Source organism: Rhinolophus sinicus, chromosome 14 (genome assembly GCF_057876585.1).
Source record: "Rhinolophus sinicus isolate RSI-liver-muscle chromosome 14, RSI-T2T, whole genome shotgun sequence".
Taxonomy (NCBI): domain Eukaryota; kingdom Metazoa; phylum Chordata; class Mammalia; order Chiroptera; family Rhinolophidae; genus Rhinolophus; species Rhinolophus sinicus.
This window is the reverse complement of record NC_142514.1, coordinates 66,413,594-66,437,759: the sequence shown is the minus strand read 5'-3', so window position 1 is coordinate 66,437,759 and position 24,166 is coordinate 66,413,594.

The window sequence follows — 24,166 nt, the reverse complement described above, 5'->3', positions numbered from 1 at the left end:
AGTCCTGGAGTCAATAATTACTTCTTTGTCTTATTAACAAGTTTGAATTTGGTTTCTGTCACTCGAAATCAAAAGCGTTCAGACTGACTTGTGCTAGTAAAAGAACATTCTCCTATCATTGCTTAAAGCACCAACATATTTTGCCTCTTTAAAAATTGCATGTGTCATTCTATCACATTCATATTCACATTCTGTTGAATGTGAAATGAAGAGGTGCAGAATGTTAGAAAAAGTCAGGGAAGTCACAGTGACATTACAAGTTTCCCAATTAGAAGTAATTTCTGAGTCAAAGACGAAAGAGAATCGAAAGCAAACGTTGAAGAGCTGTGGAGTTGGATGGTGTACATGGTGACTAAGGAAAATGCTGAGAGAGAAAGAAGGGTTACCCTGAGAGAGAGTGAGTGTTCTGCTTCCCCAAATATACACTTCTCTTTCTCTAGAGTTTAATACTTGTGTTCCTTGAAATTTTTGTTATTATTTGTATCATATATATATATACATATATATATATATATATATATGTATATATGTATATATATATACATATATATATATACATATATATGGCAATAAATAACACAAGCATGTCAGTCTTACATCAATTCTCTTCCTTCCTTACATTCCAATCTCAAGAGTCAATCTCACTTAACTGTTTACCTTTTCTTTTAGCATCCTTTCATCAAAAGAATAAAGAATATTTCTGCTTCTGTTTCGGAATTCATACACTTTGGGCAATATCTATTAGCTCTTTAAAACGATAGTTGAGTATCTGGCTCATTTATACTACCTCCCCTTCTCCAAATAGATGACATTTATATAATTTTTAGTTCTTACATTATCTTTGTAAATTTAAATAATATCCTTAAACATTATTTCTTCATCAATTTCTGCTATTATCTTTTGACTCCCAAGATTTTAAGAGGAAAATATTATTATTCCTATCTATTTTCCCTCTTCTCTTCCCCCTTTCACATGCCATGTTCTGTCAACTTCACTTTTATTTTTACATTATTAAGACTGCTAACAGCATATTCTGTCCTACAGTCACAACCAACTATTCCATTCTTTGTGGAATAAATAGAAAAGTTCAAAAGCAATGAACAGTATTTGCATGATTATGGCTATTGTTAATGTTGGTTCAATTAGTCTTAAACTTCCTTCTCTAGATACAAGAAGTACCTGGGCTACAAGAAGAAAACTCTTCCTTGCATTAATTACTATAAATGGAATCTTTTTTCAGAGTATACTCAATTAATTCAGTTCTTACCTTAATTTGTTTCATATTTGGAAGATTACTATCATACTTGGTACATATCCTGAATTTTTAAATTATCCTTCTTTTTATTCTTAATTTATTTGATTACCCTCCCTTCCCCATTACACTTTCTCTTCAATCAAGCTCCCTTCTTTTCCTAAGATACTTTGTAGAATTTTCTGTCTTGTTTCAAGCTGGATGGTTTAATGTACAGTCATCAGCCTAAGACATCTTTTGACTGCTCTCCTTGGTTGGATTTCCTGTTTTCTTTGTATATTCCTTCATTTCTCTGGACATATCCTTAAGGAACTTTCTTGAAAAAGAGCACATATGAGAGGTAAAATTTCTGAATGCTTATATATTAAAGCATTTTTTCAAATTGCATAATGGGTTGTTGAAAGAATTTTCCCTCATAATTTGTGTTTTTGTACCCATTCAGTGGACATTTTCAGTCTGATATTTTTTTTCTTCAGTCCTAGAAAATTATCTTCTAATATTTCTCAGATAATTGTATTTTTCCCATTTTTTTCCCCACTGTCTCTTCCTGGTACTATATTAGTTGAATTTGTTTTCTGTGCCTCTTGTCTTTAATGTAACATGCTTTTTCTTTTTGTATTTGTAGTCTACTTTCTCAGAGACTTGTTTCAGTCTCAGAATTTTTAATCCTTTCGGTGTTTGGCTGGAGCTTAGTGTTGGTGCTGGGTGAGGAGTTTTATGATTACTGCAGATGTCCTATGTGTCAGTGTTTAACTGATACCCCAGTTTCAGCTCACTTCTTTCTCCCCTCCTTTACCATGCCTTCTGACTCAAAGTCCAGGACCTTGGTGGCATTCTGTTGGAACAATTGGCTTCCACCTTTTTAGAAACAGTATTGAAAAATATAAATTTCTTAAACTTAACTCTAGGAAATGGAGAAGCCATGTTGCCCTATAAACTGGTAGAAGTTTATGACTCTAAGACTTTATAGAAATCTTTTAGTCAGTTATTGTCTTAGTCAGTTTGAGGCACTATTTTAAAAAAATCGTATACTGGGTAGCTTAAACAAGCATTTATTTCTCACAGTTTTGGAGGCTGAGAAGTCCAAGTTCAATGTGATGGTAGATTGGTGAGAACCTGCTTCCTAGTTCATAGATGGCTGTCTTTTCACTGTGTCCTCATATGGTACAAGGGTCAAAGGAGCTCTCTGGCATCTTTCAGAAAGACACCAATCCCATTCATGAGGGCTCTGCCAAAGGTCTTACCTCCAAATATCACAATGGGGAGTAGGTTTGCACATATAAATTTTGGGGGTTTTACCAGTCCAAAGTCTGTATGCTTCATGCTTTGAAAGGCCAAAACTTGAAATGTCAGAGTTTAGAGTAAGCAAAGTTTTATTGATTGAGAAATCACCAACCCTAGAAAATGGAAACCCTAGTATTTTCTCAAATCCATTTTAAGACAGTACAGAGTTCAGGCTTCTTTTTTTGTCAAGGGAAGGGAAAATGGAAGGGGCTGTTTTTGTAAAACAACTGAAGCCCTAAGATGAATTTCTCTAATGATCAACATATCTGAAGCTGGAGCTATTAGCCTGAAGGCCATGGGAACAATGCAGGCTTGAACAAGATGGAGTCAGAGAGAGTAAGCATTTCATTGTGTTACAGGGGGATGAGAATTCAGTCTATAGCAGTTGTTTATTGGAGAAGTAGTTTACATTTTGGTGGCTTTTTCTGTAAAACTGGCTAACATTACTGACCGGCCTTACAAAGACATTATGATACATTTATAGTTTGATGGTGGAAATTTTCCAGGAGAATAGATTAGGTGTATAAATAAAAATATAAGGGATTTTCACTAGTATACTATAGGTAAACAAGATAGTTTTTCTTTTCTTTTTTAAAATGTGTAGAGTATTTGCAGATTCATAATATGATAACGTTAGAAAAAGGAGGATAATATTTATATATTTTATATTTTCATGTAGGTAGAATTTAGAAATCAAAGTGTTAATCTTTCTTCAGCAGCACAAAGGAAATAAGTTTACTTAAAGAAATATCAGATCATGGTACCACCTGCTTAGAGTGTGCATTAATTTTGTATCATCCTCCTCTGCCTACAAATGCTGGCCATGTAGTACGCATTGAAATGTGAATGCTCTTATAATGTTTCTACTAGTTCAATGAAGATTTCCCTGAGGACTGTTGTTTTTTGAAAACAAGGCATATATTGCTGCTTTTGGTGGGAATGGGTAGGAAAAAAAATTATTTCAGATCCATATTCTTTCCATTTATTAAACAATAAAAAGAGTTTACCTCAATTTAACTTTACTAGTTCAATTTAATTCCTTAAATTCCCCAGTCTCCAAAACTTTTCTGCACTTTGCAAACTATTCACTAGCTCATCCCCCTTCTAGTTGTCATGGAAATGAGGAATCTCAAGAGGGCAAACTTAAATGATTTAAAGAAGAAGCCTTGACATTTCTGGATTTCTGTACTATTCCCTTCCATTTGACATTATGAGCAGGCTTTATTAGGAGAATGGAGTGGGATTTTGATGCTTAAATTCTATTGCCCACTCCTAATCTGCTCCAATGACATGTAAGCCATGACATGATGGTGATAGCCAAAAGGAAACTCAAACACAATTTTTATTAATAGCTAGAATGTGCTCATTACATAGAAGTGCAGGACTTCTCTGGTAAATGCAGCTGCAGCTGGAGTCTTAGATCTAGAAACCTAGACAGAGATTCCTACTCTATAGATTCCAGAATGTTAAGAATGGAGATCACAACCCTACTGTCAGGTTGGGTTCCCCAGGAAGCAACCGCTGAGTCAAAGTTCAGTGTGTAGAATGTTTATTAATGAGTGCCCAGAGATCTACACCTGTGAAAAGGAAGGCAAGGAAGCAGGCATAGACAGAAAAGAAGGCACACCCAATGATCGCCTAGGATGACTGCTTGGGAGTTCTAGAGCTAGAATTGACCTTCATAGTTTTCCTTAGGTGGGCCAAGATGGCCAGGATTTTATATTCCTGTATCAATTAGTTATTGGGTGTGGGCTGCCCTGGGAAGGTAAGTGATCTTGGGTAGGGGGTGGTGGCTCTCTATGACTAAGGCAGTCCCCAGAGGAGCTGACATTAAAAGCCAGCAGTTGGTATAACAGTTCCTTCCTTGAAGGAGGATCTGGGCTGTGCATTACAGTGTCTGCTATACCAAGCAAACACTCTTACAGTCCATATGGACAAAGCTGTTGGTCTGCCACTTAGAGGCTATAATTACAACCTGTAGGTCACATGCAGAGGTATCCCATTGCCTGAATATAGGAACGGGAAAAGAGAGGAGGTGGAGCCTGGCTGTATCTTTAAATCACTATAGCCATACCACTAATGAAATGTGGCTAATCTGTACCCCAAATTATGAACAATGAGATTAACCACTCTTGCACCCTGGAGAGGAACTGCTCGGAAGCGAACCTATTAGCCAAAACTGTTGAACCTCATCCTTCTCCCATGAACTGTGGCAATATGATGAGAAGACAAGAAAGTACCCTATCTAACAATCCTGTGTGCCCAATTCCCATTAGATCTGACTTTATGCACTTTCCATTTGCATGGCCTTATTAAAACTGAAAACAAATTATTTTGAAACTTACAATGAGTTTTATAAACTAATAGTTTATGGGCTTTCCAAAATATGGCATCTCAGAGAAAGACAGTATCTTTTTTTTCTTTTTTTGACATTCAATATTATTTTGTATTAATTTCAGGTGAACAGCATAGTGGTGAGACATTTATATAATTTATAAAGCGATCCCCTGAATAGTACCCACCTGGCATTATACATAGTGAATGCCATATTATTGTTTATATTCCCCATGCTTTACTTTACATCCCTATGAGCATTTTGTAACTGCCAATTTGTAATTCTTAATCCCTTCACCTTTTTCACCCTGCACACAAACCCCTTTCCATCTATCACCCCAACAAATCTAGTATCCATCTGACACCATGCACAGTTATTACAATGTTATTGACTATATTTCTTATGTTACACCCTACATCCCCACGACTACTGTGTAATGATGAATTTGTACTTCTTAATCCCTTCCCCTTTTTCACCCACCCCTAATCCCCATCCCATCTGGCAAACATCAAAATGTTCTCTGTATCTATGAATTGGTTTCTGTTTTATTTGTTTGTTTATTTTGTACTTTAGATTTCATTTATAAGTGAAATCATATGACATTTATCTTTCGCTGTCTGGCTTACTACACTCAGCACAATATCTTCTAGTTTCATCCAGGCTGTCACAGATGGCAAGATTTCATTCATTTTTATGTCTGAGTAATATTCCATTGTATATATGTCCTAGCTCTTCTTTATCCACTCATCCATTCAGGGACACCCAGGTTGCCTTCATATCTTTCTTGGCTATTGTAAACAATGCTGCAGAGAACATATGGATGAACATGTCCCCTCAAAGGAGTGCTTTGAGTTTCTTTGGATGAATACCCAGAAATGGGATTACTGGATCCTTCTTTGTCTTTTGTTATAGCTTTGGTTTTAAAGTCTATTTTGTGTAGCATAATAATTGCTACCCCAGCTTTTTGCTTGTTTCCATTTTCATGAAATATCTTTTTTCATCCCTTTGCTTTCTGTCAGTGTGTGTCTTTCGATCTGAAGTGAGTCTCTTGTAGGCAGCATATGTAAGGATTTTGTTTTCTTATCCACTCAGCCATCCTGTGTCTTTTGATTGGAGCATTTAATCCATTTACATTGAAAGTAATTTTTAATATATAGTTATTACCATTTTATTCATATTTTTTATTTTATTTTATTTATTTTATTTGTCTTATAAATGTTCCTCTCAGATTTCTTGTAATACTGGTTTGGTGGTGATGAACTCCTTTTTCTTGTCTGGGAAGCTCTTTATTTGGCCTTTGATTCTAAATGATAGTTTTACTGGGTAAATTAATCTTGGTTGTAGGTCCTCGCTTTTCATCACTTTGAATATTTCCTGCCAATCCCTTTGGTCTGCAAAGTTTTTGTTGAGAAATCAGCTGATAGTCTTATGGGAGCTCCCTTGTAGGTAACTAACCGCTTTTCTCTTGCTGCTTTTAAGAGTCTCTTTGTCTTTAAGCTTCGGCATTTTAATTATGATGTGTCTTGGTGTGGGCTTCTTTGGGTTCATCTTGTTTGGGACTCTGTGCTTCCTGGACTTGTATGTCTATTTCCTTCATGAGGTTAGGTAAGATTTTTGTTCTTATTTCTTCAAATAGGTTTTCAATTCCTTGCTCTCTCTCTTCTCCTTATGGTACCCATATAATGTGAATGTTGGTATGCCTAATGTTGTCCCAGAGGTCCCTTGAACTGCCGTCATGTTTTTGGATTCTTTTTCTTTTTGCTGTTTTGATTGGATGTTTTCTGATACCTTATCATGTAAATGACTGATTCTGTCCTCTGCTTCATCTAATCTACTGTTGATTCCCTGTAATGTTTTCTTCGTTCACATTATTGTAGTCTTTATTTTTGACTGATTCTTTTTTTTTTCTCCATAAAATTTCCGTTTTATGTTTCCTATTTCTTTGTTGAAGTTCTCCCTGAGATCACTGAGCATCCGTATAACCAGTGTTTGGAACTCTGCATCTGGTAGATTGTTTGTCTCCATTTTATTTAGTTCTTTTCCTGGAACTTTGTTCTGTTTTTTTTTTTTTTTTTTCGTTTTTTTTTCTTTTTCTTTTTGTTGTTTTTTTGAGGGCAGGTGACATGTTTCTTTGTCTCCCCATTTTGGCTGTGTGTGTGTGTGTGTGTGTGTGTGTGTGTGTGTGTGTGTGTGTTTGTATCACATAGGGCTTCTACGTCTCCTGATTTTAGTAGCATGGCATTATGTAGTAGGTGTGTTATGGGGCTCAGTGGCACTGTCTCCGTGGTCATCTGAGCCACATACTCCAGGTGTGTCCCTTGTTTGGGATGTGAGTGCCCTTCTCCTGTAGTTGAGCCTTGGTTGCTGTTTTCATATCAATGGGAGGGACTGACCTTTGGGTGCATTGGTGTGATGACTGACTGTGACTACAGTGGAAGAGTTGTGGTGCAGGGGCTGACTCTACAGAGCAGGATCTGCCTCAGCATGACTCTAGTGCCTGTCCAATCTGCCCCTTGGATGTTGTCCTTAGAGGCAGCTGGGTGATGCTCCAGCTCGTTTCGAACCTGGTTACTCAGCACACCAACCCCAGGGCCACATGGGAGGGAACCTGCTGCAGGCCAAGTTTAACCACAGCCTGTGTTTTTAACCAGGCCACCTGTTAGCAGCCACAAAGCTATCTAGAGCTGTCCTTGGAAGTCCCTTGAGAGGCCAAGCTGTAAACAAAGGCCGGCTGCCACCAGTGACAGGCTTAGGGCTGCTCAGCCAGAGTTATGGGACACACTCAAACCAGATACTGCATGTCTGGGTTCTGCAAACCTTTGAGAGACCTTAGAAAAGTCTGCAGCATGAGCGAAGGCAGTGGATTTGTACAGAAAAGCCACTAGAAAAAGCTTGGGTTTGCCTGAAAGTTGGGTGGGGCACAGATTCAGAATCACCAAGGCATGGCTAATGAATGTTGTTAGCCAGCTTGATGGAGACTCAGATATGGCAGCTACCTGCATCTGCATGCCAGGAAGGGGAGGGCTCAACAAAGAAAAAATGGCTTCCACCAGCTCGTCCACCTGGAAGAAAGCTGCCCCTCCAGCCCTCGTCCTGACACCAGAGAACTCAATCCCACCCCCCATTCCCATATGTTGCTGTCACCTCTCCAGCTGCTGCCCCAACACTGGAACTCAGAGCAAGGATCCTATTGGTGAGTAAGTCTGTGCATGGTCCATTTAAGCAGAGCGCTTGGGATCCATCTGCTATCCATTTCACTCAGCCATAATCTCCATTGGTTTTCACAACCAGAAATTATGGGGATTTCTCTCCCTGGCACAGGAACCCTGGGCTGGGGAATCTGGCGTGCTGTTGGGACCCCTTGCTCCTTTGGGGGTGACCTCTGCAGCCAAGACATCCCTCCTGATTTTTAATGGTCACACTAAAATGGGACCATTTAATGGACCAGCCCATTCCGCATCTCTGCCTCCCCTACCAGTCTCTAGGTAACTTCTTCTATATGTCCTTAGTTGTAGGGCTTCGGTTCAGCAACATTTCAGGCCATTCTCAATGATGGTTGTTTCATAGTTAAGTTGTAATTTCCACATGGTTGTGAGAGAAGGTAGACACAATGTTTACCTACTCTACCATCTTGACTGGAACTCTCTGACAGTATCTTAATAGTTGGTATCAACTGTAGCAAATTTAAGTGTAGATTAAAATAGAGTTCTTGGCCAAGGCTTACTACAGCATTTTTTGTTGTTATTTTCTTAAAAAAAAACTTTTATACTTTCTAATTATTGAATATTCCAACTCTGATGCTATAAAAAATATGACATCTCAGTTTTCAGGTAATGAATGTAAGCAACAAAAATAGAGGCCATTTCCTTCTTTTTGGAATTAACAGTTGTCTGGAACAAAGGTTGAAGAGATTATTAAGTTTCCATTTAAGTATACTCTGCAATAATGGAAAAAGATATTGAAATAATTTTAAAGCTGTCTTTATATGCATCCAGCCAAATATAGCCTTCAAATCATACCCCCTAGGAAGTGGGCTTCACTGTCTGTAGGCAGTCGCTGGCCTATTGAGTGTTCTTAAGAGTTATTGTGTAAAAAAACCCAGAGGGCTATTTTTAAAAAATGTGCTGGAGTTCTGATATTTGTACTGATACAAGTAATCATGAAGTGCTTAAAAGCTACTTTGATTCTCAGCAACTATTGATGATATAATGAAATATCATTATAATACATATATATACAGACTATCTATCTATCTATCTATCTATCTATCTATCTATCTATCTATCTATCTATCTATCATCTATCTATCCTCTTCTATAAATGACTGCACATATCTTTTTTATAATTGTTTAAGAGCTATAACTTGGTCAGGTTGTCCTTTTCTGTCATGTTTCAAATGTTGAATCTTGAGGAACGAGTTTGAGAATAACAAACGGAGCTTGTCATTAGCAGATTAGTTGCTGCTACAAAGCCTTGTGTTCAGGATGAGTTCTTTTTTACTTGCCTGTAAAGTGTTTCTCTTGGAGAGCAATTACATCTGATTGACATGTTTTCATGTGCCTGCAGCCCTGGTGCATTTTTTTTTCCTTTGGTACACTAAACAGGTCTAGATCAAGGAGTGTTATTTTATATTTTTGTTCTTGTTGTTTGCTGCTATTAACTAAAATCAGGATACCGGAGAAAAACTTAGACACCTTGTAAAGTACAACTTAAAACAAATGATAAAATATGTATAAAAAGATGTGCATTTTGTTGTGTGGGGATCGCTGGACTACAGCTGAGCTAGAACTGCTAAAAGTCAATTGAAAGACAAAAGCATACATAGCTGAGCATGTTAATGTTAGATGCAATTTGTATTTTGTATAAACGTAGGTAATACCTTATTTCTTTTAAAGATATCCTTAGTGTGATGTTAGTAGAACAAATGAAGTGGCTGAAAAATTATGTTATTGTCTCTGATTTGTTGCTATGTTCTGTGTAATTTTGAAAACTGTGCTTTTATGGATTTTCTTTTTTAATAAGGAAATAAAGGAGAAGAACTAGGTTTCTATGGATTCTTCGAACTCTAACACCTTATAACTATATTAAGTATTAGTCATTTCTCTGACATGACTTCCTAACATGGAAAAGTAAAGAAACAAATGTGAATTATACCTTGAGAATATCTCCCGAGTCAACAACTTTATATACAACTCTGGTGAACAAAAGGAGCTCATACCCCAACTATGTCTATGTTTTTTCCTCCTTCATACCAAAAGCTTGTTGGAGAGAGAGACAATGTCTTATGTATGTTTTTAATGATGACTTCGTCTTCCTACAATATCGACTCTCAAAAACATTTTATAAATGAATGATTGAGTGATGTCTAATATGAATTATTATTCCAACAATAAGCCAATTCCTATCTCTGAATGATGATATTGAAAGACCATTTACTGCATTCAGTCAATATCTCAGAGTAAATAACTTGGATTTTTTGGTGGCTCTGGGTATGCAATATATCATATTTAGTATGCAATATATATTAGTTTCGGTTAATCTTTTAATGGTGATATGTAAATAAAAAGACTCTAGTGCAAGGGAGGAACCCATTTACTGGCTTTCTAACTGTTTGATTAGGTCTTCTGACTTCTCTCTTCCACTCATCTTCTATATTTCCTATAGAGGAATATTAATAGGATTCAAATGACTTAAATGTCAGACATTGAAACATTTTAACATTGGCATGGTATGCTCTCAAATGCAAAGTGTTCATATTCCATGTTACATGATAAAATATACTACATAGTCTAATAGTGAAAAAAACCTTCACTGCACACCTACCAAATACAAGTCATTGTTCAAAGCACTATAAGGTACATGCTCTTTGTCTTCCCCATCTTCAGAGACCTTTTTAGTCCACAGAGGAAGGTAGACACAGGGAGACCTTGGTAAGTCACATAACACACCCTTCAAAGCACTCTGGGACCTCATAGCCAAAACAGCATTGAATGTAGTTTTAAATTCTGCACTCTCACTTCTTGTTTTGACAACAAACACTTTTTTCCCCCTAGCCCAAACTATAGACTTTAGTCATGGGGACCCAGGATAATCCTGTGATAGAAATCTTTTGTGGCTTGACACCAGAAGAAATTATTTTTCAGTTGCTTTAAGAGGACATGAAAGATATACTTGTGTTATGAGTGTGGTTACTGCACAGAGCTCCAGATGTCAAAACGGATTTTGTGTTATGTTTCTATGCTAATATGTCTCTGCAGGGTTAATTTAAGAATACTGACTCCTTTCTCTGTTGTTCAAATTAACTGTATGAATGATTAGCAGATATCTGGATTGATTAATGTTTCAGTGTTTTTGTCACTTTTTTTAAGGGAAAGCAGAATGTAACAATGCAGCAGAGTACTGGGAAATTGTGATGAAAAGTTTTGACCTCTAAATTACTTTTAAAAATTTACCCTAGTTTGAGTTTCCTTTCTACAGATAGTTTAAGATTTCATAATCATGGTGGTCTTTATAATAGGATAGCTCCTCTCCTACATTTAACAAGCATATATTGAGGGTCTACTGAACACATAAACTACAAATCCTGAAAGTGTAGAGAATAAAAAATATGGATTACTGGAGGAGCTGGTGTTAATAGGGAGACACGTTCATTCTCAAGGAGCTCAGAGTCTGGTGGGGGAATTCAACAGTTTCCAATAACTAGTGATTATAAATAGAAACATGCTATGGCTGTAACACAGGAGCCAAGTGCTATGGGAAAGCGAAGTGTTAGCTCCATGAAGGCAAAAAGGATTCTCTCTTGCTCGCTGCTATAGTCCCTAATGTCTGGCACAGAACAGATACTCAACAGATGTGTTGATTTTATGGTTAATTCTGCCTTGGTTTTTACAGTGAAGTAACATTTGAACTAAGCTTTAAAGAGTAAATAAGATTTTCTTTATCAAGAATAGAGAATATTCCAGGAAGAAACAACAACAAGGACAAAAGAACGCAAGTGTTTGTAACTGCATGTAATCCTACACGTAGGGATGTTGATGGCAGGGGACAGGACAGGCCCCTCGGTGAGATGCTGAGACAGTGAGTATTAGAAAAGGACAGGAACTAGATGCTGCCTTTATTGTATCTTGCTTGTTGGAAATTTCTTACATCCTGAAGGGTTCCTTACGTAGATGAGCGCCATATGGCTAACTTCCAAACAAGATGAGTTAGCTGATCCTCATAACATTTTTCATGTATTTTTACTAATAGTATTTCTCCCTTAACTAATTGTCTGTTCATGCCAGTCAGAGGTTGTAAACTGGTGATTCTACAGCATGTGGCTCACTGTACTTCCTTTGTTTTGTCAACACATCATTGAACAATATGGCCGGCATTAAAAAAGTTCTGAATTTTTGGTTTCTGCTGAAAAGAGCAGACCTGGTAATACTGAGCTCACTGAGCATACCGAGCATGAGAAACACTGTGCTAGAATGTCCACCCCCCAAAAAAAAAAACACTGGGCTTTCATCTCCCATTTGTTGCATGTGTGCCCTTTATGTGTGCCTGACCTCTTTACCTGTCTCCATTACTCACCTGGGCCCTTTCAGCTTTTCAGTTTAACCTCAGCGAGGTGGCACTTATCCAGCCTAGTGGATGTGTAAAATCTATATGAACTCTAAAGAAAATAAAGACATTGTACCTTTGAATTGATGCATTCTCTACAAATATTTTCCCCTAAGTTATTGTTTACCTTTTAATCCTGCTTTTTATTTTCTGGAACAGTTTTTACTTTTTACGTAGTTCATTCTTTGCTTTAGTTTTAGTTTTATTTCTTTTTAAAAATAACGCTTTTCATTTATAAAAGTCTTCCACTGCTTTTTCCTCTCATTTTCTCTCTTTCAATTGACTTTCAGTTTAGGAAGTCCTCTCTCTAGAAGCTTAAAATAGATTATATTTTATAGTCTTTATTGTCATATAAGATATTTCCTGTTAATTTAAATTTTGCTTTGTGATTGTAAATGGGATATCTCTTTGTTTTACATTTTTCTATTACATTGTTATTTGATATATGAGAATATTTATCTCTTTTCTGGCTGTTATACCAACCTATAATTAATTCTAATAGCTTTTATTTGATTTATTTCTATTTTTATTTTCTACAAGCAAGTCATCTGTATATAATCACGTTTCGTTTCTTTCTTTCTAATGTTTGTAATTTTGTTTATGTTTTATGTCTTAAGAACTTTTGAAATGATATCGAATAAATAACGTGTATCTTTTAGCTAGTTGCTGACATGTTATAAGAACTCAATAAATGTCAAATAATGTTATTATTAGTAATATTAAAATTAAATAATAGTAATTTCATATATTTATATTTTAATGAGAATTATTTTATTATTTCACTGTTAAATAAAATGTTGGATGATAGAGATCATTATCTTTTTGGAGATGATTATCTTTTAAAATTTTTTTGGAGATGATTATTTTTTTAAATTTATTTGAATTTAAATCTACTGAGTTATATGCTCTATTAATATATAATTTTCTAATTTTAGATTGTTCATGGGTTTCTATAATAAATACTATTTGGTTAGATGTAAAATATTAATTTTAGCTATGTGATTAATTTCCATTTGCTAGCATTTTATTTAAGTTCTTAAATGTCTTTCTTAAGTGACACTCAGCTACATTATTTTTTCTGGAATTTCAGTGAGAAATGTAAAACTTAAGGGATGTTTATTCTTAGAATGATCTGAATTACTTTTAAATCTTTTTCTGTTCGCTGCAGCAGATTATATAATGTGGCAAAGATCTGTTCCTTGAAAGTTTCAAGGAGCTTAATAGTAATTCCTTATGACCCTGAGATACCTTTCTTAGGGGTTCGGATATGGATAACTTTCTCTATTTTAATTTTAACCTGTTGTGTGAATTTTGATATATTTTAGTTTACATAAAGAATTAAATTCCTTGATATTTTGACGTTTATTAATATGTAACCACATTAGACTCTAAATCTTTTCTGCTGTATTCCATTTCTCATTTGAAAAATTTGTGAAATTTTTACCCTTTTTTCTTGATTCTATTTTCAGTTGTGTGCATTCTCTGAATATTTTCACCCTGCTTTTTTGTGTATCATTCTTTTTATAAAACCATTTTTGTCTTAATTTATTTTTTTGCAATGTGTTTCTATGACTGTATAGAAATCACTCAAAATAATATATCAAGATTTTTCTCTCTCCATTTATAAACCTCTTATTCACTAGTTTCAGAATCTTCCCAAATTTTCAGATATACTGGTTATTTTGGAATGAAATTAACTTATTCCTATTAGTACTGCCTTGATATTTGTGAGCTGATAATTTTAGCACATGTCCACAAATGTAACCCGATCAGATCTTTACAGCACCATTAGCCTGTAATTCTCTAGTTCTTATGACTAATGTGTAGGCCTAGACCTCATAAAACTCTGTATTTTAATTCATCTTAAGACGCTTTCCCTAACAAGCATTTGGTATGCCTTAAGATATCTTTCCTAATAAGCGTGTGCGTTTAGATGCTATTCTCATTCTTTAAAAAGCAATGAGTGCAGCAGTTAATTAACTTATTATAATGTCATAAATCGCAGCTCTAGCCATGACCACTGACTCCTCCCCCACCTTTACCAAGAGCATTTTCATTTATGATGAATTATCCCCTGGGTACTCAATGCAGAGGTGGTTGACCATGCAGAACTCAGGGTCAGACACAATAACACAATCTATACTGCGGGGTAATGACAAGCCTTCTACTCCTACCACTTACATTCCTGTGCTTGGGTGCCTTTATGCTTCACCGAAATCAGCAGACACCGATGACAGAATGAGGGGGCTTCTCTCCCCCAGATTTCAATTCTCTGGAAAATAATTTTCAGGATGATTTGTATGTGGGTAGATGTATGGGGTTAGATCCCTGTCTCGTATGGTAATTAAACTGCTTATTTGAGTACAACACTGAGAGCTAGTAACCTTTACAATTTTTTTTTTTTTTTTTGGAGATGCTTTTTATTTAGAGTGAATACAATTAAGAGGTGTTCTTGGTGCTTTTTCAACTTTTAATTTCCTTTTTAACCTTGCCTCTGTAAGATTTTAAATATTTACTTTTGCTGAACAATGTCTGCTGACAGAAGTTTGGACCTTTACATATTTTCCTCTTCTGTGACTCCGCTTATAAAATTGCCCATCTTATAACATGTGGTTCATTTGATTCATTTTCAATAACCTGAAATTTTGAGGATACGCACTTGTTATGGGTTGAATTGTGTGTCAACCCCAACCTGCACACAAAAATGTTATGTTAAAGTCCTAACCCTTAGTACCTTAGAATGTGACCTTATTTAGAAATAAGGTTGTTGAAGATGTAATTAGTTAAGATGAAGTCATACTAGAGTAGGGTGGGCCATTAATTCAATATACATTGTGTCTTTATAAGAAGATGATGTGGATACACAAGTGAGAATGCCATGTGAAAACCGAGGCAAAGATTGGAGTAAATGTGTCCACAAGGCCAGTGATACCAGGGGATTGCTAGGAACAACCAGAAGCTAGGAAAGAAGCATGGAACAGGTTCTCCCTCAGAGACTCTAACAGGAACCAACCCTGCTGACACCTTGATCTGAGATTTCTAGCCTCCAGAACTGTGAGAGAATAAATTTCTGCTTAAACAACTCTGTATGTGGTAATTTATTATAGCACCCCTAGGAAACTAAAACACCATTCAATGTACATGCTAAAGGAATGCATTTCAATACAAGTTGAACCTTTTCACCAGTTATAGGTGGTATAGCATTGAGCAAGTTGATGTACCTCTCTGAACATCAGTGTTTCATCCCTAAAATTAGGATACTTTTTATAATTTGGAGTAAAGAGATAATATTTGTAATGTGCTTAATAAAAGGCAACCACTTGATTGTTTGTTTATTCTTTTCACCAGTCAATTTTCAAATCCTTTATTGAGCCAAATATAATTGGAGGCAAAATTGCCTCTTCTACACTAAAATTTCTCTTAGAATTTTAACAAGTTACAATATGAATATATGTGAGCTAGTATGAATTTGAAAATAGTCACATGAGTAGAGCAGATATTTATTCTCATTTTAAAGATGAGGTAACTGAGACTCTCAGTAATAAGAGATTAAATAATTTACTCATTCAAGGTCACAGCATTAAGTGGTGACTCAGGATTTAAACACTTGATTTCCAATCCCAGACTTTCCAAATCCATTTGGCTCAACATCATAGAAGGTTTAAAGTGGCAAGCCCTTCAAGCTCCTTACCTCTCAGCATCAAATATGAGTGACTTTTCAATTATTCACACCTCATGTCTTTATTATCAAGAGTTTCATATATTTCACCAGAATCATTATTTTTGAATTCTCTGACTTGATTTATTATTTGTCTAAACCAAGTGCATATTTTCCTCTAAAATTCATTAACAGAAATTTATAATATAAACATTTATTGAGCACCTACTATATTTTCAACATTGTTGTAGTCACTAAGGATATAGTAGTCAATTATAAGGGCCTTTTTATTGTATAAATATTAATAATAAAACAAGTGTTATATATACTTATCATATTTTAAAATAATTAAAATGAAATTAAGAATTCCCTAAATATCTTGCTTTTTTGTCTGCTTCTTTCTGGGTGAGAATTATATACATTCATCTTTCCAGCTTATCATTCATATTTTTTTAATTTGAAAAACATATATTTTTATGATCTTCTTCCCCAACTATTTATATTTCAGCTACGTCATCAGAGTTGTTTGGTCTTCTCTTGTACGTGAGCTCTAAAAGAACCAGAATAGACCCAGTTTATGGCTTGAATTTACTTTTGTTTTTGCATAGACTTTAGTTGGTTCCTGAAGAGTTGATGTTTAATGCTCTCTGAAAAATCCAATCTCCTCATTTACTGCTGCAGTCTACAATTATTGCAGTTGTATACACCATTGTTCGGTTGTGAATGTTTCTTTCCCAACATGAGAGTTCAACTCGATTGTGTCCTCATTCAGACTGCCTTTAGCTTTCCTTTCTGTGTGTGTCTTTACAATGCTTTGTGGCCTTTAGTGACTACTTTTGCTTCATTCAGAACTCTTACCCAGTTTCAGGTGGACCTGCAATTCCATAATTGTCATCATTCAGGCATTTAAGAACAGTAAAGTAAATTGACCTCAAGTGTTCCTAGCCAGGGTGACAACGACCATGCAAGATAGATTTAGATATTTATGACCAAACATAGAAAGAGAGACAGACAGAGAAAAACAAAAACAACGATGAAGTAGATCTTATTTGGTAAGTAAATTTTTCAACAAAATTAACTTTAAAAAATATTATAGCTTTTCTGATTATAAAAAAATACATATATGTTATGAAAAATAGACAATACATATACATATTACACACACATATATGTACATATATATATATGTATATATATATATATTTGTAAAATTTTTCTATAATCATACTACTCGGAAATAGCCATTGTTAACATTTTGGTATATCTCCTTCCAGATTCTCTCCTATGCGTATATCACCTAAACAAAACAGAACAAAACAAAAATGAGATCATGCTCTGCATATTTTGTAGCCTCATTTTATCCTTTAATATAGTGTGGATGTTTTTTATTATCAATAAATAAAGATCTTCATCATCATTTTTAATAGTTACATTTTATGGGTGGACCATCATTCATTTAACTTTCAAACCCCTTTAATAGTCCTTTATGTTACTTAGAATTTTAAATATTGTAATAAGTTTTGTGATAAACATTCTTGCACAAATGTCCTTTACACAACTTGTTTGTTTAATCTTAGGGAAAAATGTTTAAAAGTATAATAGCTGTGTCTAAGGGGCCCTCCTCCTCTCCCCATCTCCCTTTCCTGTAAGATTAAGTCCACGTTTCTTTGCATGTCTACAAGATCTTTTAAAACCTAGTCTTAGACCATTATTCTTGTGGATTTACATCATTAACCCAAAAGATACACTACACTGACTCACATCTTTTTTCAAAAGCCAATATACATCCACATCTTTATTCCTACTTCTTGCTGTTATTTCTATCTGAAACGTTTGCCTTCATATTTTCCTGTTCTAGGTATTAAATTTCCAAGTATCCTTTAAGGTCCAGCTCAAATGTTAATTCTTCTCTGTATCTTTTACTAATTCCTCATAAGTAGTATTAATTATCTCTCATCTGTGCTCCTGTACATTCGTGATTTGTTGAATTGCAGTGTTTCTTGAAGGTCTTTCCCTCTTGCAGTTAGCGAACCATCAAATCCTTAGTAGGCATCTACTAAGTGCCAGGCTTAGTGTTACAGCAAAACAGGCTCATCTAACTTATCTTATATAGCTTATATTCTTGTATATTTTAGTAATACTTTCATTACAAAGTTTCTTATGATGTTAGGAAAACTAGAAGCAAGCGTGTGTTTAACAGAATTTGTTAGCTAAATTATGATCCATTTCCACGAACTTTCCATTTCATGATAGTGTAATTTTCAAACGTTTCCACTAGGTGGCATGGATAACAGAAGTTGGCTTGACACAAGTTTGGGCCAGGGTTAAAATCACAAATAAATAATGTTCATCTCATCAGTCAATAATAATAAACCATTAGTTGTTACTTGGAGTGTGTGTCGAGGATGATTATGAGGTACATTCTGCTTAGTGATCTGTTATGGGCCTGGGGACAAAGGTATTTACCATATCTGGGCCTGAGGTATGTATCTACTGCAATTACTTAGGGTTTGGGAACCTAAGAGGGAATGAGGAGACTGGGTAGGGAGAGAAGATGACTGTAGGTGGATGGCTGTGGGGTGGGGGAAACTCAGGGCTTTGCATATTGTGTAAAGTACTCTGAATTCTTCCATATTAGGGAAGAAGACAGTTGGTAAAGCCTGCCTTATATGTTCTCATCTCTCTTTTTTGTGTGCAGTTGTTTCTAAGTGTCTTCCGAAACACCCTCCATTAGGCTTAGAAGCCTAATAACTTTAGGTTCTTTAGCTACTGGTTTTCTTCTACCCTATTACCCTAGCAGGTGGTGTCCTGTCCCACATTCTAGACTGTTCTCTGCTGACCAAAATACACTGGCTTTTCTCTGCTAGGTTCCTAATAATCTGAGTTATGTAGGGGTATAAATTATGTAAAAGGCCCTGATGTGGGTCTGAGATGCATATCAATAGGCCTTTTTTTGATATTATAAGCAGTGTTGTTAAGAACATTCCTGAATCTACAAACTTTTATGTTTGTTTCTTTAGTCCTAAAAGTATGCCTGTAGATAGGATGACTATACTTCCTGGTTTGCTGGGGACAGCCCTGGGTGGAGCCTGTTTGTCCAGGTGTACTGATTAATATATCCTTTTTCATCCTACATAGAAGTTTCATTTATTTACAGTATAAATTTTCGGTGGTAAGAATTGGAAACGTTTGTGAGTAGGGGGCCTTTTCAGGTTGACTTCAATAACAAAATGAAACAAAACCTCTCTAATACAACCCTTAAGTCAAAAGAAATAGTAAAGTAATTGGCGTGGTAGGGAATTAAGCTTTTATTTCAGAGTGAGGAGGGGGAGTTATGGAATAGGAAGGGATGTAAAGTATTTTTAATATGGAAATACATCTTATTAAAACAGTATATTTAATCATTTAAATTAAATCATACTGAGCTATAATGACACAATAACTACTTTGTTCTTTGGAGAGATACTCAGTATTGACTCGAGGTTATTAAAAAAAAAGTCTAAGAAGCTCATGAATGTTTTTGACATTCCTTGTCATATATTAGCATAAAACAATAATTACCAAATTATGTGATATTCTCAGGAACAATTCTTAAGAGCCTTGGAATCAAAATAGCTCCATCAGTATCAATAGATTTAATGTGTGGCTTAGCTTTAATTGTACTTAGGAGAACCTATTTGTTTTTAGCGTTTGAAAGCAAGTCTAAATTGTGTCCAGTGGGGGTACTTAGAGTAGCAGGCTTTGGCACCTGCCTCAGGTAAGAAAAGTTTTTGTTTATTTCATTAGCGCTTGATGCTTTGACAGACTATGGCTTTCCATTTACTGCAAGAAGAGCTGCCAGCTATCCCTGCTGGGAGAAGATAGTATGGGACTAAAAATGAACTTTTGAAAGAAGTTATTATGCCTTATATGGTTGGTCTCCCATGCAAATAAAAGAAGCATTTCATACTGTAGCTAAATGGAATTGGTATTTCATCCAATGTAAATGTATGCCAGCATGCTCTCTGGCTTTTATCAAATACTGCATCTCTCTCCAAAGTAGATTCCAAGTACATCCATCTATAGGGCAGCTGCAAGGCAGGACTAGAGCAATGCGAACTCATGGATGTACATAGAAATAAAAAGGAATCAATCAGACCAGCACGTGTTTACTAATAATACCTGAATGCAGATTCCAGAGATCCAACCTCAGAGATTCTGTAGATCTGAGATGAGGTGGGGTTGGTTTTTAAACAAGTAGTGCCATTCTGATGCACAAAGGCACAATTTACTATAAGAAACACCCTTCTACTCTCCACCCAGTACTGAACCAAGCTTCCTGAGAGATGAGGAGAAGTAATAGTTATGGTCTTTACTCGTAAAGGAGCTTAAGAATGCGAATATATCCAAACTACTAATAGCTAATATTTATTGTGCTATTTTTAGAACACATCAGGCAAGCTCTGAATCAGAGCTTTTGCAATTGTTGTTTCTCTGTACAAACCACTCTTCTTCTCCAGATATCTTTTTGGCCCAGTCCTTTATCTCTTTTATGTCTGCACTGAGATGTCACCTTCTCAATGAGTCCTCCTTTTTCTACACTTAAGATTGCAACTGCCGCATTCTTTTATTCGTACTGTCTTAATTTTTTTCTATGGCACTTGATATAATATCATTTTAATACTATATATTTTACTTATTGTCTTCTGTCTGAAATGGACCCCAAGAAGCCAGAAATTTTTGTCAGTCTTGCTCGTTGCTAAATCTTCATTGCCTATCTAGTGTCCAAAACATAGTAGGCACTCAGTAAGTATCTGCCCATTGAAAGAATAATAACTAACACTTATTGAGCACTTATTTGCTGTTCTAAGGGCTTCACATGCAATAATTAATTTCATTCCCCCAAGAAGTCCGGGAGGTAGGGAACTATGGTTATGTGCATTACAGATAAGGGAACTGAAGCAAATTATTGGAAGAAGTCATCCAGGTAGGTACATGGTGGAGCTGAAATTTGAATCTAGGAGATCTGATTACAGATCTCATCCTCTTAACCATGTGCTCTACTAACATAAATAGTATCTTCAGTATTCTCTTTGTGGAAAATTCAGGGGCAGAGCTCTTATGTTTGTTTCTAAAGGCAAAACACTAGAGCAAGAGTTAATGAAGACACTACCATAGGATCTTTCTCCCTCACTGTCAGGCCTAGGGTGATCTTCTTCTTAACAGCTGGTGTTGTTTTTAAAGAGCCTCTTTCTTCCAAATCCCTGCCACAAAAGAGCAATAATATACTAACTTACCACTTCTGCAGGAATATATGCTATGCCATGTTGTTGATTGATACTTAGGGCCTTTGATCCACATTGTTTTGAATCTTGAGGAAGACGTGACTGGTTACTGAATAATGAAATCCATTCTATTTTTCAAATTTATTACCTGTCTCAAATTCATTCAGAGACCATAAGGCTGTTTTGATTTCACCTTGGCTGAAACCTAGCTGGTGTGATTGACCTGCTCTAGAATATCCTATAGGAGAGGAAGAACATGAGTCCTGAGATTTTAAATGTCTAACCCAGAGTCCAAGATGTCAGCTTCAATATCACCTAAAATTTCTAACAACCACCTAACACAGAAAGAAGCTTGTAGAAACTTCATCCTCCACTGAGCAATATTGCATTTGTAAAGATAATATTAATACAAAATTTTAATGCTCTGTGGATCGTTATCTGGCAGCAGACCAACAGCAGAGCATAAAACATTAACAACTAAAAGGGGGTTCTGAGTCCTTGGAGTTTCTAATTGTTGTTCATTACAAAAAGCCACCAAAATAATCTTAAGCCGATTCATGGAGAATTAAATAGATTTGGTTTAATAAAATCTTCAGGTCTTTGAATAAATTATGAATGCATCTTGACTTTTCAAAGGATACACTGACATTAGGAAATGGTAATGAACAGATATTCAAGAAAGAGGGAAAAAAACCCATAAAACCATTCTGCTGATCATCCCATTTGAAACTGATTAAAAACTGATGAAAGTTTTTCCATGGGTAGATGTGCAACAAGTCATGAGTTGTGGACTTTAATAATATATTTTCCTCACAAGCAATAACACAGCAATTAGGAGATGCTCATTGAGGTAGAAATAATGGTTAACTGCTGTGCAGATTAGGTTTGCTGACGGGAACTCTCAGACATACACTAAAACAACATATTCCGGGTTCTCGTTGGTGTGTAATTTCTACTTTATTTACTTATCATCTCAGTTAAAGAGGACTCCTGGCAGTAATGAGGCTACATAGAATAGTTTAAAATGCTACAAATTATATAAAAGATAAATCTAATGATTACCTATTCTAATGACAGTGCAATCTTGTCTTTTCTCGTGGGGAAATTGCATGGTTGTGAGAAGCTCATAGCTGGAGAGAGTGCCATGGTAAAAATGTATTCATTATTTTTCTGCCTGCTTTGCTTCTGCATGGCTGTTCATGAAAGCTAGGTAATTCATTTGAGCAGGAACCACTTACCGGATGGTTCACAAACCTTTCACTGGTGCCGCAGTGCCTGTAAGCAACCTGGCAAATACATAAAAATAATACGCTGGAAAACAGGATGGAAAATTTTTCAGCAAGGGGAGAATGACCTACAATGGTGTTACCAAAATAAGGGAAAAAAGGGTCGGGTGAAAATAGCGCATTGCTGCCTCATTTCTATTTGCTATAATTGCCTTAAAAGTAAACACTCATGAAAGACACATAATGAAACTTCAGAACAGACCATATTTCTGAGGATTTCTGCATTTGTTGGGGGAGAAAACTGGAGAAAATACAGAAGGCTGGAGCAGAGTTCTGAGATCTGTGGTTTGTGTGAGCAATAACTCCAAGTTGCAGAAGATGTAAAGCTAATTTGTCTTTTTTTTCTTAATTGTATCTTGTTTCAGACCAAATGAAATATTATTTTTTTCATGAGCATCTCCCTTCCCAAAATTTCCCAACTAAATTCAGAAAAGCTTAGGAAAATAAATAGTAATAATAATAACCTCCTTCTTATGAGGGAAGATGGTTGAGAGAAATCTGTCTATGAGACAAATCAGTGGCTTAGATGAACCACGTGCCTTGAAATGTACTTTGTTATTTCCTATGAAAGAAAGATGTAGCCAAACTTCTGGTAGGAAGCCTAGTATATCTTATGTGGTGACATTCAGTTTATGTGGCCTTACTTTTAGAATTTTTATTTTTTAATTCTCTGAGTGAAACCCCTCTTTTTCCCTCCCCCTGACACCACACCAAATCATCTGTAATCGGTGTTTATGACATGCTTCTACATGTGTTAATTAGTTGCGGCATACTCATGGCTCCAACTGAAAGCTGTCCCTTTCATATCCTTAAAGGTAGAAAATGCTTTCTTATCATTCAGGTGTCTCGCATAGGTGTGCATGGCAAAATCCCTGATTATCTCACATCTCTGCATTCCTGAGTCCATGGTAGGTGTTGTTCATTGGTAAGCCATTTCTTCTTTGGAGCCTGGAGGGCACCTCAGAATCTTTGTCAGTAAGCCACTGCCCACCATCAGAATAGACACGTGTAATGAAACCCATCAGCCACCCCTGCTCTAAAGGCAACTCTACCTGAGAGTCAGGCTGGTGTAGTCCTGTGCTCTGGACTCTGTTCTTGGCTCACTATTTCTTTCCATTTCTGGCCACTTCGACAGTTCAAGAAAGAAAATAGTTTTGGACTTAGAGTCAAAAGACCCAAGTTCTGCTATTCTCTTAACTATGATAAGTTAATTGCTGTGGAAACCCCCAAACCATAGTGGTTTAATACAATTAAGGCTTGTTTCTCATGCTAGTCCTAGGCCCATGTTGTATTGCTATGGGCATCTGCTCTATGGCAGGCTATTTTCTTCCATCTAGTGGCTCTGCCTTTTCCTAACACTTTGAAATCCCCCATTCGATCCTTTGTGTTCAGCCCCAGAGGCAGGAAGAGAGAACTCCTGGACTGCAATAGAAATTTTAGGGAAAAGTGTTTTAGTTGTACTCGTATGTCTACGACAGAGATCAG